Source organism: Mustela nigripes, chromosome 4 (assembly GCF_022355385.1).
Source record: "Mustela nigripes isolate SB6536 chromosome 4, MUSNIG.SB6536, whole genome shotgun sequence".
Lineage (NCBI taxonomy): Eukaryota > Metazoa > Chordata > Mammalia > Carnivora > Mustelidae > Mustela > Mustela nigripes.
Genome location: NC_081560.1, coordinates 36,469,760 through 36,484,955, shown reverse-complemented (window position 1 = coordinate 36,484,955; position 15,196 = coordinate 36,469,760). Strand labels below are relative to the sequence as shown.

General features: G+C 40.2%; 1 pseudogene; it reads right to left on the bottom strand.

Annotated features, from left to right (window-relative positions):
- Nucleotides 1–541: 541 nt before the first annotated feature.
- LOC132016279 (melanoma-associated antigen B16-like) lies at nt 542–1,244 on the bottom strand (annotated as a pseudogene).
- Nucleotides 1,245–15,196: the final 13,952 nt, after the last annotated feature.

The following is a 15,196-nucleotide window of genomic DNA, read 5'->3' as shown; positions in this document are numbered from 1 at the left end:
TGTGTGTGTGTGTGTGTGTGTGTGTGTGTGCGTATGTGTGTTTCCCAGTAAGTGGGAGTTCAGTTTATTAAGATCTATTTCTCATACATTCTTGAAAGAACTAAGCAACTTCATGTATGTATTTTTTAACTTTAAGGAATAAGAAATAAAAAGGATAGGAAGTCAAGATATGAGCATTTTTTAGATTTTCTTCTCTCTTTTTCTCTTGATCCCAACTATCTCAAAGCAGATTTCTTTCACAGTTCCAAAGAAATGCCTATAGCAATGTCATATTTGCATTCTGGATGACAAAATAAGGTGGATGGTTTCACAATTTCTTTTACAAAACTAAACTCTTACAGTAGTAAATGTGAGTCTGATATCATTCATAAGCTTGGAGAATTTGAAACTAATTGAATCTACATTGAAAGAAACAATATTTGAATAATATATCAAAAAATAAAAAGTATATATTTCCGATAAAATTTCTTTTCAAGTTACATATTTAAAACATTTAAAATAGGAGATAGAGGAATATGTTCCTTTCTGCCCTACCTCAGACCTAAATTTTATGATCTTTAATTGACCTTTTCAAACAAAATGAAGAATCTGTTTCTGGCTGCACTAGAATGTGCAGTGGACTTGGAAGTAGACACAGCTTCAGCTGAAACTGTGGCTCAGACTTCCTCTTCTTTATCTTGCAGAATCTCCTCAGACTGACATGTGAAAGAATTTGGATTAGTAAACCATGAACTCTGGCCAGAAACTCTAGGATTTGCATCTTGGTGGTTTCAGTATGGGCTCTTGGGCCCCATAGAAATTCCAATTGGATCATTGGGGAACTGTCTATTGTTATTCTAGGTACTTTTCCTTCATGAAATCTTTGGTGATGAGCTCCCTGGGCCCTCCAAAGACAAAATGCTTCCTCTCAGAATACATCCTCATCAAATTCAGTACTTCCTAGACTTCCTCTTCAGTGACACACAGTTGTCCTTCATGAAGATCATATCCAGGATAAATATCAGGATGCTGGTCTCAGGTCTGCCTTTTTCACCATGCAGCATCCTATCATATGGGAGGCCCAAGTTGATGAGGAGGTCATGGTTGGTGAGATCTACTTCTTTCACATCAAGGCCAAAGATCACCTCCATGTACTCAGAGGCTCCCAAGGAGATCTCAGTGAAGAGGTCTTCATTATCTTTGATGATAATCTTTAACATATCTGCCTTTATCATTGGTTCATTCATTTGATATCTGAGTAGCATCAACTTGACACCAACTAATCTACTCCTCTCTTATCTATGGGCACATTCTTGTGTTTCAGAGACTATGAAGTGCATTTTAGTTCTTCTTGGCTATTGGATCCCACACCTGATGTGCTTGATGAGGTTGCTGTGGTGGCATTGGAAGATGAATGGAGAACTCTGAGGCTTCCCAGGAGTACTAGTTATATCAACATCAGGAGCCTCCTTCAGACTGTTGGGCTTTAGAGGATGGGAAGAGAGACAGGTCTCCTCCAGAGCCTTGGAGACCCATAAATCCCCTGGGTCTCACTGGATCTCACTTCGGGTCTGAAAGGGTAGATCATGTAAGCCCTGTTGACTCTTCTTGGATAAAGGTGTGTTATATCTTGTGGATGGCAGTGAGCAGGAATGTGGATGGGAAGTGGGAAATGAGGAATCACTGCCAAATGTTGGTAATGATGCAGAGAGATGATCCACCCATACCTTGCTGGGCGAAATATAAAAGCAACACTGCTTTTTTTTTTTTACTACCTATCATATCGCAGAAGAAGATGCCTTCTTGAGATTCATCCTCTGAATCAGTGTAGCTTGAATTTCTGGAATCTGACAGTTGTAGATTTTCTTGGGGATATAGAAATATCCTAAAAGGCTCAGTTCTGTCACATATAAAATAGACTTAGGCTTCTTTGATTTTGAGGCCTTCAAGAGCATAAAATATAGATCACTAGTTTATTATAAAAGGATATAACTCAAGAACAGCCAGGTGGAAGAGAGGCAGGGGGCGGGTGGGGTGGGGATGGGGGCTTGGCAGGTTTGAGGGGGGACGTGCTCAGAGTTTCCACACCCTCCCCAGGTGTGCCACTCTCCCAAATCCCCACATGTTCACCAACCTGGAAGCTCTGCATTATTGTTTTTAAAACAAGCATTTTTTATTCCAAGTCCCTTCCTTTCCATTTGCCCATTCCACCTTCTACGAGACATAAGCTCTTGCTCCTCCTTAAATTTTTCTTTGTTCTTGGTAGCATGCTTGGAATCTGACTCTGTATATGTATTTTTAGGTGTATGATCTGGAACCTAATGGAATTAGAAATGGAAACATGTCGCAACAGTACTTTGTCATCACCTGCCTTCTTCCAGTATCACTAGAGAGAGATGCAAGGACACAAATGACCTATTTGTCCGTGGAAGCCCCTCAGTGTTTTCTCTGAGAGAGGAGGAGCAGTAATTTGAGGTCATCCACATGTTACTAGGACAAACGTTCTGGGTCTGTCTAAATCCTATGAGGAGAGAGAGCTGCATGCAATGCTATCTACATCTGTATCAGGTCCTGTAGATCTGTGTGGAACTGCTAACCCATGCAAGGCTGCCCACACAGACTGCTTTCAGGTCCATATCTGGGTATCAAGAAAAATATGCAGGTAAGACAAACTCATAGCTCTGGTCACCAGCCCAGGATTCTGTCTCTGATATTGGTACCAAGGGGATGGACTCCTTCCTTAATTTGTCAAGTGATTATTGCATAGTAAGCTTTAGTTGCAGGAGATGAAAAGGCAGGTAAGACCAGATGCAGTTCCTGCTCTCATGGAGCTTATGGTTTCATAGAAAAGAACTAATATCAAATAATGACACTGATAGATATACACTTACAGCCTGAGTGAGAAGCGCTGTGAGAGTGAAGAACTGAGGAATCCAGCCTGGTTGCTAGGGCAGGCAAGTCTTTCCCGTGCAGCAGTGACAATGCTGTAGTAATCTGGGGAAGACGGATTGTCAGGGAGAGGAAGGATGGTTGTTGGGCAGGGGGAGAGCATGTGCAAAGGCACTGCACTTGGAGGGAGCAGGATGATTGAGGAACTGAAAGAAAGCAGCATTGTTGGGGTGTAGAGGGTCAGACAGAGTGTGGTGTGATGTGATCCTGGACAGACAGACAGGGGCCAGACTATATTGAAGTCTGCTAGAATTGGGGATTTCATTATAACAGCGCGAGAGGATTTAAGCAAGGAGCTGGTGTGGAGTGATGAAGTTGGGGTAAGGTGACATAACCCCCAAATCCCTAGATTTCTTGTGAGTTAAGCTTCTGTCAATATCCTAACCTGTTTTTACCTTTTTCACATTATCCATATTAAAGAACAAAACCAACCTAGCGAACTTTTAAGACAGATTTGGCTTTATTCAACGATTCATGACTAACAAATAGAAGGGTGCTTCCAGGAGTCTACCAAGTGGAAGGTGTTTAGGGGCAGAAATGAGGTGGGACAAGGAAGTTATGAGCAAAAGAAAAGAAAGGGTTGTTTGAGACAAGGTCACCTTCCCTCAGGGAAAAGGGCAGAGGTCTTATCGTGTAGACTGTCTCCCAAGTGTGATCAGGAAATTCCACACTGATTGGTTTCAGATTCCACTCCTGGGACATAGTGAAACTGTAGTTGGGTTACATAGTAAAGTCGGGGGTTGCTTAGCAAGTGACTCCATTTTGGGCCTGTTGTTTCTGTTTAACAAAAAAATAAATTTATTTTCAAATAAATGGTAATGACTCTGAGCATATAAAGATAAATAATTCCTCAGTGGAGACCAAAAAGTTACTACTATTGAGAAAACAGAAAAATATACTGAATTATTTTTCTGGGAAACCTTCTAGTATCGAAGGAGCCAAAAATCTAAAAAAAGAAGCTAAAACATAGAATAGAACCTACTACTCATATTTTTGGAATAACTTTGGAGTAACTTGACTGTATATTTATAGCTAGGAAAATGATCATGTCCTCTGACCAGTAATCTTAACCTTATAAAAATTAAAAAAGAAGTTTGTATTAGTTATTAAGTTTACATGTTTGGCAAATTTTCAAAATGCATTTAACTTTGATTTTGATTTGGAGAATACTTTCGGAAATTATGATTCTGTGGAACTGCAAATTTAATCAGTATTTTGAAATATTTCTTAAGTAGCTTTGTGATCATGAGATTTAACACTTTCAGTCAAATTTGTGACTTAGAGTTGGAGCAATTCCTTCCAAGGGGCATCGTTCCTAAGGACGTACAGTGTGAGTCAGTGACTGAGGCAGAAAACCTTAATTCACAACGGGCTGCGTTAAAGCCCGTTCCCTGAATCTGAGGCTTACAGACATACCTCCGCCTTCAGCTAAGTGCACTTTAAACTTGGAATTTGAGTCAAACTTCGCACCCAGTCTTGCGAAGTGAAAGGTCAGCTATTTAATGGCATAATTTTAATTAAATGATAATGGCTCTTTGTGTTATATAAAAAGTAAGCAAGTTCCAAAATGGAAGACTGAATAACTAATTTTAATGAGGAAATCAGACTTAGGAACACAGACAGCAAAGTTCTTATTAATTACTTTTTTTAATGAAAATTTATTTTGTTCCATTTGCCTCTGCATTAACTTTTATAATGGAGTGTACTTCCTATATTTATATTAGGTTTTTAATTACAGCAAATGTTGCTGAGTCATCTTACCCAGAATGTGGAAAATAGAACAAGAACACTGAAGACATACTGCTCTTGGAACTTAAGATAAGTATGTATTGATTATGAAAACTCACTTTTCAATATTCACTATTTTAGAAAAAAATTTAAAGTTAGATATCTTAATTCAGAGTCAAAGTTATTTTTCTTTCAACAATGGCCATTTCTATCTCAAAACTGACAACGCTTCTCGTTTCTGGAGATAGGGTTTTAAATGTTCATTATTCAGTTTATGGTTATATGGTTAATTTAAATCATAGGAATGAGAGTGACTTTGTGAAGATTATCACAAAAGCAAAAGTAAAGATTGAGTCATCAGCAAATCTAATGGGCCTAGAAGCAGATAGGCCGATGCATGGTGTATGTTTCCATGAGCCGGTACTGGCTGCTTCCCTTTTCAACGTTGATCGACCAACTGCCTCTCTTTATTTCTCGCTTTCCCCTTATAGAAAAACTTGAAACCTGCCTTTTAGCCAAATTACACTCTGAAAATGTTCCAAGAAATCCAATGATTTTTAAATTGCTAGTGCCAGTGATTTTTAATATATTTTTAAACAAAGTTTAACATAACACGTTGAAAAGTGCACAGATCATAACTGTCCATCTCAAGAATCCTCTCTTCTAAAGGCAACCACTATCCTTCCCTATATGGTTTGGTTTTGCCCTATATGGTTTGGTTTTGAGTCTTGAACTTCATGTAAGCACAATTAGACTGTTCCTTCTTTCTGACTTCTTTGTTCCTTCTTCTATATTGTTAGTTGGAGGTATTTATTTTCATTTCTGTGGAGTGCTCTATTATAGAATATGTCATAATTTACCCATTTTACTGTTGCTTTGAGTTATAGCCCGGTTTTGGTTATTTTGAAGGCTTCCATGGACACTTCTGTGCACATATTTCTCTTGAGTTATATATTTAGGAGTGGTTTGCTAGTCCCTAGGATGAATATTCCAACTTCCTTAGATAATGCCAAAAATTTTCTCAAAGTGTGGTAATAATTTAATGCCTCTACCAGTGATGTATAAGACTTTTCATTATACACGTGTTATTTTGAGTCTTGAATTTAGCTCTTTTGATAGGTGATTAATAGTATCTTGCTGCATTTTTGATTTGTGTTTCCTTGATTACTGGAAAAATTTGTCACCTTTCACAAGTCTGTTGTTTGGATTTCCTCTTTTATGCTGTACTGGTTCAGGATACCTGCTCATTTTTTTTTTTTTTTTTTTACTGATTTGTAGTTTTATGTATATACATAATCTCTTCTTCATCTGTGGTTTGACTTTTCACTGTTTTTTTTTTTTAAGATTTTATTTATTTATTTGACAAATGGAGAGAGAGATAACAAGTAGGCAGAGAGACAGGCAGAGAGAGAGAGGGAAGCAGGCTCCCTGCTGAGTGGAGAGCCTGATGTGGGGCTCAATCCCAGGACCCTGAGATCGTGACCTGAGCCAAAGGCAGAGGCTTAACCCCCTGAGTCAGCCAGGCGCCCCTTTTCATCTTAATTGTGTCTTTTGAAGAACATACATTTTTAATTTCAATAAAATCAAATTTGTCAGTTTTTCTTTTACTATTAGTGTTAGCAGTAGGAGAGTCTGCCTTGTGTGACTGGAGGTCTCAGTTATTGGATTCCCCATGAAAAGATTTGAGTGAGAAACTAGACAGCTAGAAGGAAAGTAGCAAGCACAAAGCAGTTTATTAAAGCGGAAGTACACTGTCCAAGTGGGAGAGAGGGAAGTTTGCCATGTAGAACCAGCCTCTAGCAGTTTTGGGATTGGATGTTACTGGATTTTTCTGAGCTGGGAGGAGCTGGGAGGTACAGTGGGGCGGTCTCTGATGGAGGCTGCTTCCACCCTTTGTCAACCATTGATGACGTTTGTACTGGTACTGTCATGGCCACCTTTCTCAATAGGAGGTGGGCTTGTGCCCTTAAAGCAATGCATTATCATGAGTCTAAGAGTTACCCTGAGCAGAAGTAGTAGAGAAGAGCTCATGCTCTGCACCTGTGGCTCTTGGTATGTCAGCCTTAATACCTGGAAGCCACAGCATAGGGATGTTGTAACCCTCGAGTTCTAACGTATAATCTGTTTATCACCAGTTTGCCTGCAGCTCAGGTCTCTATCATTCTGCTTTGAAAACTTGGGACTCTGCCTCTGGTGTTCCTTCCGCTGCTCACAGCTGGCTTTTACCTAACATTAGTACTTTTTACATTCTGTTGAAGAAGTCATTTTCCCATCCTGAAGGCATAAGAGTGTTTCCTCTATCGTCTTCTAAATGTTTTATTGATTTACCTCTTAGAAATCACTTTTGAACATTGTAGAATTAGAGAACAAGTCAAACAAGGCTTATAGGAGTGTTACCTAGGAAAAGTGGAGATCTTAAGTTCGATATAAATGGTTCCAAGTCAAGGGTGCAAGTAGTTTTTACTGAAAAAAAGAAAAAGAAAAAGAAAAAGAAATACAGCCTAAGCTTCAGAAGAAGGGAGATATAAATAGCATTTTTGGGGACAATGATGATTGTTCATCCTGGCATCAGTAGGCTTTGTGATTTGCCACTAATTGGATTGCAGTATGCCTGAGTATGCTAAGCGATGAATTGCTTCAGAATGTGAGAATGCCAAGCCCAGCTTCCCTGAAGACAGCCGGGGAAGCAGCATACCTCATTTCCAGGAAGGGCTTTGAAATCCTTCCTTGTACACTTCCAAGTACACTTCAGCTAAGAAATAGATGTTTGGAGAAATCATAGTGCTGTTTTTTCACAGTTGAGTTTTTATCTGGATTCTGGTGTGTTTGTCACTGAATAGAAAAATACAACACGAGCCATTTAACTGAAAAAAAAAAGTATCAAGGAAATGAGCTTCACAATTAGTTAAAATGGAAACTATTCTACAATTGTTCTTTTCTTTTTCTTTTTTAAAAATAAATCCTAACTGACACTTCCCAATTAGCAGTATTTTCATGGAGTAGCTATTCAATGAAATAAAACTATTTATAGATATGGCGACAAAGATATTCATTCCACTTGTTTTGTTAAATTGGTTTCCAAACAAAGTGGTTTCAGTACTCTTAGTTGAAGAAATTATTAATGATGAGAGTAGTTGGGATTTCTGGAAAGGGGCAAGACTTGAGCTGAGTCACGAGTAAGTATGATTTTCGTCATCTGAAAGGACTGGAGTGAAGGAATCACAGAGCAATGTGAATGGCAGGATTTGGGCTAGATTCTTGTTGGGTGGGAGATAGTCGGAGGGTTTTCAAATTTAAGAGTGGCCTGATCTGGAAGGCACTGAAAATGAGACAGAGGTATGTGCATTTGATGTGTCTAGAAATGAGGGAAACTGTTGGAAAAATTGAAGAGGGATGAAAACCATGTTCCAGAAAGGCTACCTGGACACTGGTGATTTTGTGGTGGGCAGGCCAGCTGAGGGGCTGTGTGGTCAGGGGGGATGGCCAGGTGCTTTTGAATCAGAAAAGCCTGCCTGTGCCCCCTGCGGTACCAGCTAGCCTCCCCAGGTTTTCTTTTTCTTGTGTGAGTCAGTAATCATTTACTGACAGGTAATTGAATCTCAGTTCAATATAGGCTTAAAAACAAGATCTACTGGACGATTACTGGATTGACTGCCAAAGCTGAGGGATTGTGGATCAACCAAGCCTGGGGAAAACATGAACTGAGGCAGCTGGGGGGGGGGGGCGCTCAAGAAACAGAGCTAGAGATTTCTCTTTTCCTCTGCGGGGAAGGGCAGGGTACAGGGTAGCTTTCACTAGGGAGTGCTGGAAGGGGCTACTGGTCGCTGTGTGCTCACTCCCTCTTTAGTTTCTCTACCAAAGAGAAAAGGACTCTTTCCTTAGCTAGAATTATTAAATTCTTTTTTTAAAAAAAAGATTTTATGTATTTATTTGACAGAGATCACAAGTAGGCATTTAGGCAGGTAGGGGCAAGGGGGAAGCAGGCTCTCCGCTGAGCAGAGAGCCCGATGTGGGACTTGATCCTACGACCCAGAGATCGTGACCCAAGCTGAAGGCAGAGGCTTAATTCACTGAGCTACCGAGGTGCTCCTAGAATTATTAAATTCTGATAGAAGAATTTATGATCTAGCTTAGGACCTTAGGCAAGTACCTTAACCTCTGTGCTTCCATCACCTCATCTGATAAAGGAGAAAAATACTGGGACCTATGTGGTAGGGTTGTTGTGAGAATGAAGCGCCTTCAAATGCTTACAACATTTGGAATAGTTGCCAGCATGAAACTGCTGTGGTGGCGGTGTCATTGCTATTGGGGCTGCCCTGGATTGTCCCTGTGGCAGGAGAGTGTGGTTCCATGGTTGACCTAAATATGCCTGGGGGAAGGGGGAAGGGTGCTGTCATCCATGAAATTGGGTGGGGAAAGGGCAATGCCCCAAAGGATGGTGAGGAGATGCCAAGCGGTGTCCAACAGACAGAAGTAATAGCTTTCCTCCATTTCTCATTTGTAAAAGCTTTGCAACTGATTTGCAGTGCTACTGTTGAGAATTAATACAGATTCATGGAGGTGCCTGTCCCATGGCAGGTCTGTAAGATGCATTTGCTCTAGAGCAACTGGACAGGAATAAAACCAGGGCCTGGGCTGGATACCAGTAATGGGAATTGATGAAATGAATATTTGGAAGGAAAATCTGATGGACTGGGATTGGTGTGTGGATTTTATTGACAGTGGACAGGGGCTATCACTTCAGCTGTTTTGCCTTTTGGCTGCACTTTACAACAAAGGACAGTTGAATACATAGACGTTCCCATTCCAAATATGAGTTTGGGGGCACCTGGGTGGCTCAGTCGGTTACGTGTCTGCCATCTGCTCAGGTCATGATCCTGTGGTCCCGGAATGGAGCCCCACTGCAGGTTTGCTCAATGGGAAGTCTGCTTGTCCCTCTCCCTCTGCTGTGCTCCTTCCCTCCTGCCCAACCGGTTTGTTTTCTCTCTCTCTCTCAAATAAGTAAATAAAATCTTTTTAAAAAATTTCCTCCCGTGGATGGGAGGGTTGCTCAGAGGGTGGGAGGTGTATCCTACAGTCACTGCTGCTGGGCGTGATCCAGTCCATGCTAATAGAGATTAAGATCTCAGCATCCTGCCGGCCCTCTAGGACCCAGCATCACGCTTCCTTCAATCAAAAGTGACCTCTTCCGTCATCAGGTCTCAGCAGAGAAAGCAGTGTGCATGGCTGGCCAGAGAGATAGTGCTAGTATGTGGGAGCGGAGTCTTCCTTTATATGAGGCTAAGAAGGTATTGGGATTCTTACCAGTGCTAACAGATGACCTGGTCATTTACTCATTTCTTCATACTAACATTCATGTTAATGAATTCACAAAATTCACAAAACCCAAGCAGATATTTATATCATCATATTACATTGTTCATAATTTTGGGTCATAGACTCCTACTAATTAAATAACGATTATAGTGGTTTTTTTTTTTTTTTTTAAATCCATTATATGGTGAATTAAGAAGGTGAATCAGGTGTAAAAGAGATCACCTCAGACCTTCCCCAGGCTCAGAAATGAAAGAGAGGCATGAGTCAGGGATAATTCCAGCCAGAGGCTGGAATTTATTATTTTTAAAGCTTTAGCTAAGAACTGGGAAAAGAGGTTTTCGTTTCAAATTCTTTGGAATGTTCAAGTAAACACACACTTAAAGATTCTTTGTGTGCATGATGTCCTCAAAATAGGCACAGAAAACTACAAAGTCCAGCAAAACAGCATTGTGGCATTGCTCTGAAAAGATTTTGTGAAAGAAGGAGTTGTGTCAAGATTTGATCGTCGTAGATTATCCCTGCAGGAAAGAAAAAACCTGGGAAGAGAAAGAGGCAGAGAAAATGGAACTTGGGATTTGTCCTACGAGAGCACAGCAGACCAGAGGGGTTTGAAGAGAGGAGGTCAGGAACAAAGCAGGGGGTAGAAAGAGAGAAATATAAGACAGGAGGTTCTGAGATCTCTTTTCCTCCAGAGGATACTCTCCAACACATAGAAATATGTGAGAGGGGTTCTTCTTTCAGAGTGGTTTATTTGACCTCCTGTAGGTGCTTATGACCTTTGTTGACCAGAGCTTGTACCTAACTTTTATTATTTCTTATGATCTTAATTATCCCTGGGGTTGCCATATATACACCCACTCCTGCAAACACACACCCGTCTCTATATGTAGGAATGTTACACTTGTGTTAGAGAAGAAACAAAGCGGTACTGGCCGCTCATCTGTGGTGTGTGCCGGAGTGTATACCTCATTATTCCTTTATCAGTTTCGTGTTAACTCTATCATTAATACATCAGTTCACTTGCACTTTGAGTCTTCTAAATGAGCTAATTGTATCGATCAAATGAATTCATAATCACCAGTCACCGTCCTAATTAATTAATAGCCGCAGAAGCAGGAGCAGTAACAATTTTCCGCCTCTCCAGTGTTTTACACTTTACAAAGTGCTTTCACAGATTTATCTTATTTGATAAATGAGCTTGCAACGTGTGTTGCATCCATTCAAACAGCCCTTTAGGCGGACAAAATGCCCTGTTTAAGTGAGGGTATCTCTTTTCTCACAACCACAGTGAATGACCTCTGTTCCAAGACCTATTTCAATAAAAAATTTATGTCGACACAAAGAGAGCAGCCTCACATCCACGATCACAGCAGTCCATCTGCTGGGCACTGGTCTGTGCCCAAGTAGAGCAAAGCCCCACAGCTGGGTAAGACTGGAAGGATTTCTATGACATAAGAGGGCAGAGTTCATTTTTGCTTTAAGAATGTTGAGCCTAGGGGCACCTGGGTGGCTCAGTGGGTTAAGCCACTGCCTTCGGCTCAGGTCATGATCTCAGGGTCCTGGGATCGAGTCCCGCATCGGGCTCTCTGCTCAGCAGGGAGCCTGCTTCCTCCTCTCTCTCTCTGCCTGCCTCTCTGCCTACTTGTGATCTCTCTCTGTCAAATAAAAAAATAAAATCTTTAAAAAAAAAGAATGTTGAGCCTATTTAGCACTTAGTCCTTTTTGGTGATTAATTTATGGCTGATCATTATTTTTAAAACAGTTTTTGAGTGAATGTTTTTCTTACAGTTTTGCTGAGGGTTTGTTTACATAAATGGCATATATTTACTGCGTACAACTTGATGAGCTTTGAGTTTCACATACACCGTGCAACCATCACCACAACTGAAATGATGACTATAACCATCACCCCCGCCACAGGTGTTCACGGTGCCCCTTTGTAATTCACTTTCCAACGCTGGCTCCCCAGGCAACCACTGATGTGCTTTCTGTCCTTATAGACTAGTTTGCATTTTCTCAAGTTTTATAAATAGAATAATATAATAGGTCCTCTTTTTTTTTTTTTTTTTTTTTTTTGGTCTGGGTTCTTGCATTCAGTGTAACTAATTTGAGATTCGTCCATGTTATTAATGTATATAAATAGTTCTTTCCTTTTTATTGCTGAGTTGTATTCCACTGTTTGGATCATCTCCGATTTGTTTGTTCATTCACCAGTTAATGGACATTCGTTTTTTTGTGTGTTTTTTTGTTTTTTCCCTAACTTTGCACTCTTGCAAATCTGCTGTGAACATTTATGTACCAGTCTGTGTATTGCTACATTCTTGCCATCATCTTGGGTAAATACTTAGCAGTGGGATGCTGGATCATGTACTAAGTATGTGTATGTTCACTATTTAAGAAACTGCTGAGGTGCTTTCTGAAATGGAAATCAAGCTGATTGTTTACAAAACAGACCTTTCTTCAAAAAAAACTTTAACTTGCACTGTTTAGAACAGTTGATTCCCTAAGTGGGTGTGTGTTTGTTAGGGAGTGGGGGGTTACTGTTTAAACTAGTTAGTGAAAATTTGTCTTGGTGGAGTTAATACTTGTTTTAGAATTTCTGATTGACAAGCTAACATCTGCTCCGATAGATTTTTTCAAGCAATTTATTTATTTATTTATTTTAAAGATTTTATTTATGTATTCGACAGAGGGAGAGAGATCACAAGTAGGCAGAGCAGCAGGCAGAGAGAGAAGGGGAAACAGGCTCCTTGCTGAGCAGAGAACCTGACTCAGGGCTCGATCCTAGGACCCTGAGATCATGACCTGGGCCAAAGGCAGATGCTTAACAGCTGAGCCATCCAAGAGCCCCAAACCTGTTTAGAGCTGATCTGCCAAATATAATCTTATTATCTGTTTGAGGGATCCATTTCATTACCTGGGCTAAAGCACAAGTATGTCATTCATCTGTCCTGATTTTTCCCTTGTTCCTATCAAACTTAATGGAAAGAGCTTTACTAAAATTATCCAAGTTAGGATTTTCATGACATGAAGATTTTAGTTATAAATACAAATCAGCTGAAACCAGGAATCTCAGAAAAAGATTTATTTCTAGAAATACATTTACATTTCCCTAGAATCAGGATGTAACCAAGTTTGACATAGAGAATGCACAGAGAATTGAATAATTTTTTTTTTTTTTTTTTGCTTACAACAACAATTGGTATAGAATTGCATAGCCATATACATACAATTTGCACAGCCATATGTCTAGCCTTGGACTTTGGGTACCTCTTGAAATTATTCTGTTTCTTTTTCCTTATTTGTAAAGGAGGTAAAAACTACCTACTTTCTAGAATTGGGGAAGGTTTTATGCTACTTCATACTTACAAAGTGTTGAGGACATATGGCTGGCATATGGTAAACATTCAGTAAATGCCATGTTGTCATTAATTTTCTTTACAATGTAGGCAAAAGGGTGGTAAGGGTTTCCATAAAACAGGAATTTTTTTTTTCATAGCTTTTGAAAGAACTAAGGAGGAAGAAATCAAGATTGAAGAGAAATGAATATTTGATGTATGTCCTGATACAACCCTACTAACAATTAATAAAGCAAAATACTAGACAATAATTTGGACTCCAAAAATCGATCTTCAAGCTTCTTATGTCAGAATGAGAGACAGTCTCTTTGCCTAGGAAGAAATAGGGTCAGGATCAAGAATAGTAGAAGTAGCTAGAAGAGAGAGACACGGGAAGGCTTTTGTTCCACATTATACAACAAGTATTTATTGAACACAAATGATAAGTGCCAGAGATACGGTAAGGAATGAGATGACAAGGTCTTGCCCTCCGAAACTTATTTATCATTAAGCCAGAAAGGCAGACAGGAAAACAAGCAATTACAGTGTGATGAATGCTGTAACAAGAACAGGGCAGGCATTTGAGGGCAGGCATTTTCTGTTGCAGCTTAGGATTTGTTGTGGTTTTCCGAAAAATTTGAAGGGATATGTTTAAAAACATTTTAATGGTAACAACTGAAAGGAAGGGAAATTGTGACTATAGATTACCCTCATCCGAAGATTTCCCATGGGTCCTACTCTTCTCTGGCCATCTCCCCAGGACCCCAAACTCCCCAGGCCTGCCCTCTATGCTCATACCCTCGGTGTTCCTTCCTCTCCCACGTGCCAAGGACAGGTTGGGAAGAGAATATTGCAATAGTTTCCTATTGCAATGAAAGGTAGTTTGGGTTAACTTGGTGATGGTCCTGTCACAGTAATAGATTATTTGTTCTCTATCAATGAGATCCCAGAGAAGACAGGGAAAGGACCTGTGTTTCCTAAAGAAACACAGTCAACTAGCTTCACTCTTAGACTTTGTCCTCTTGTTCCTTCACTCTTGGATCAGGTCTTTGCATTTTCTTTTTTGCTCTAGAACTCAGGTTGAGTATCTCCGGTACAGGAAGGGATACCCTGTGACCTGCCTCTCTACTCAGCTAGGCTCCCTGTCCTAGTGGTAAGCAGACTGTTATCCCCTACTTGATTCATATCAGCCACATTTCATTTAGAAAGGCCTTCACAGAGACACCTGGGTGGCTCAGTCAGTTAAGCATCTGCCTTCGGCGTGGTCATGATCCCGGGGTCCTGGGATAGAGTCCTGTATTGAGCACCTTGCATACAAAGAACCTTTTCTCTAGCTTTTAAGGAACCATACTGAGACTATGTCTATTACAGGCATATCCCAGAGATGTGGCGGATTTGGTTCAGATCCCTGCAATAAAGCGAATATTGCAATAAAGTGTGTTGAATGAAGTTTTTGGTTTTCCGCTGTATATAAAATTTATGTTTGCACTGTACCGTAACCTATTAAATGTTCAATAGCATTACATCTAAGAAAGTGTATAAGCCTTAATTTAAAAATATTTTATTGCTAAAAAATATTAGCCATCCAGAGGGTCTTGCCTCAGTGTTGATGGCTGTTGACTCTTCAGGGTGGTGATTGCTGAAGGTTGGAGTGGCTGTGGCAATTTCTTAAAATAAGACAATATGAAGTTTGCCTCATTGACTGAATCTTACATGAATAATTCCTGTATAGCCTGCAATGATGTTTGATAGCATTTAAAAAAAAAAAAGATTTTATTTATTTGACATACAGAGATCACAAGTAGGCAGAGAGGCAGGCAGAGAGAGAGGAGGAAGCAGGCTGACTGCTGAGCAGAGAGCCTGATGCGGGACTCGATCCCAGGAAC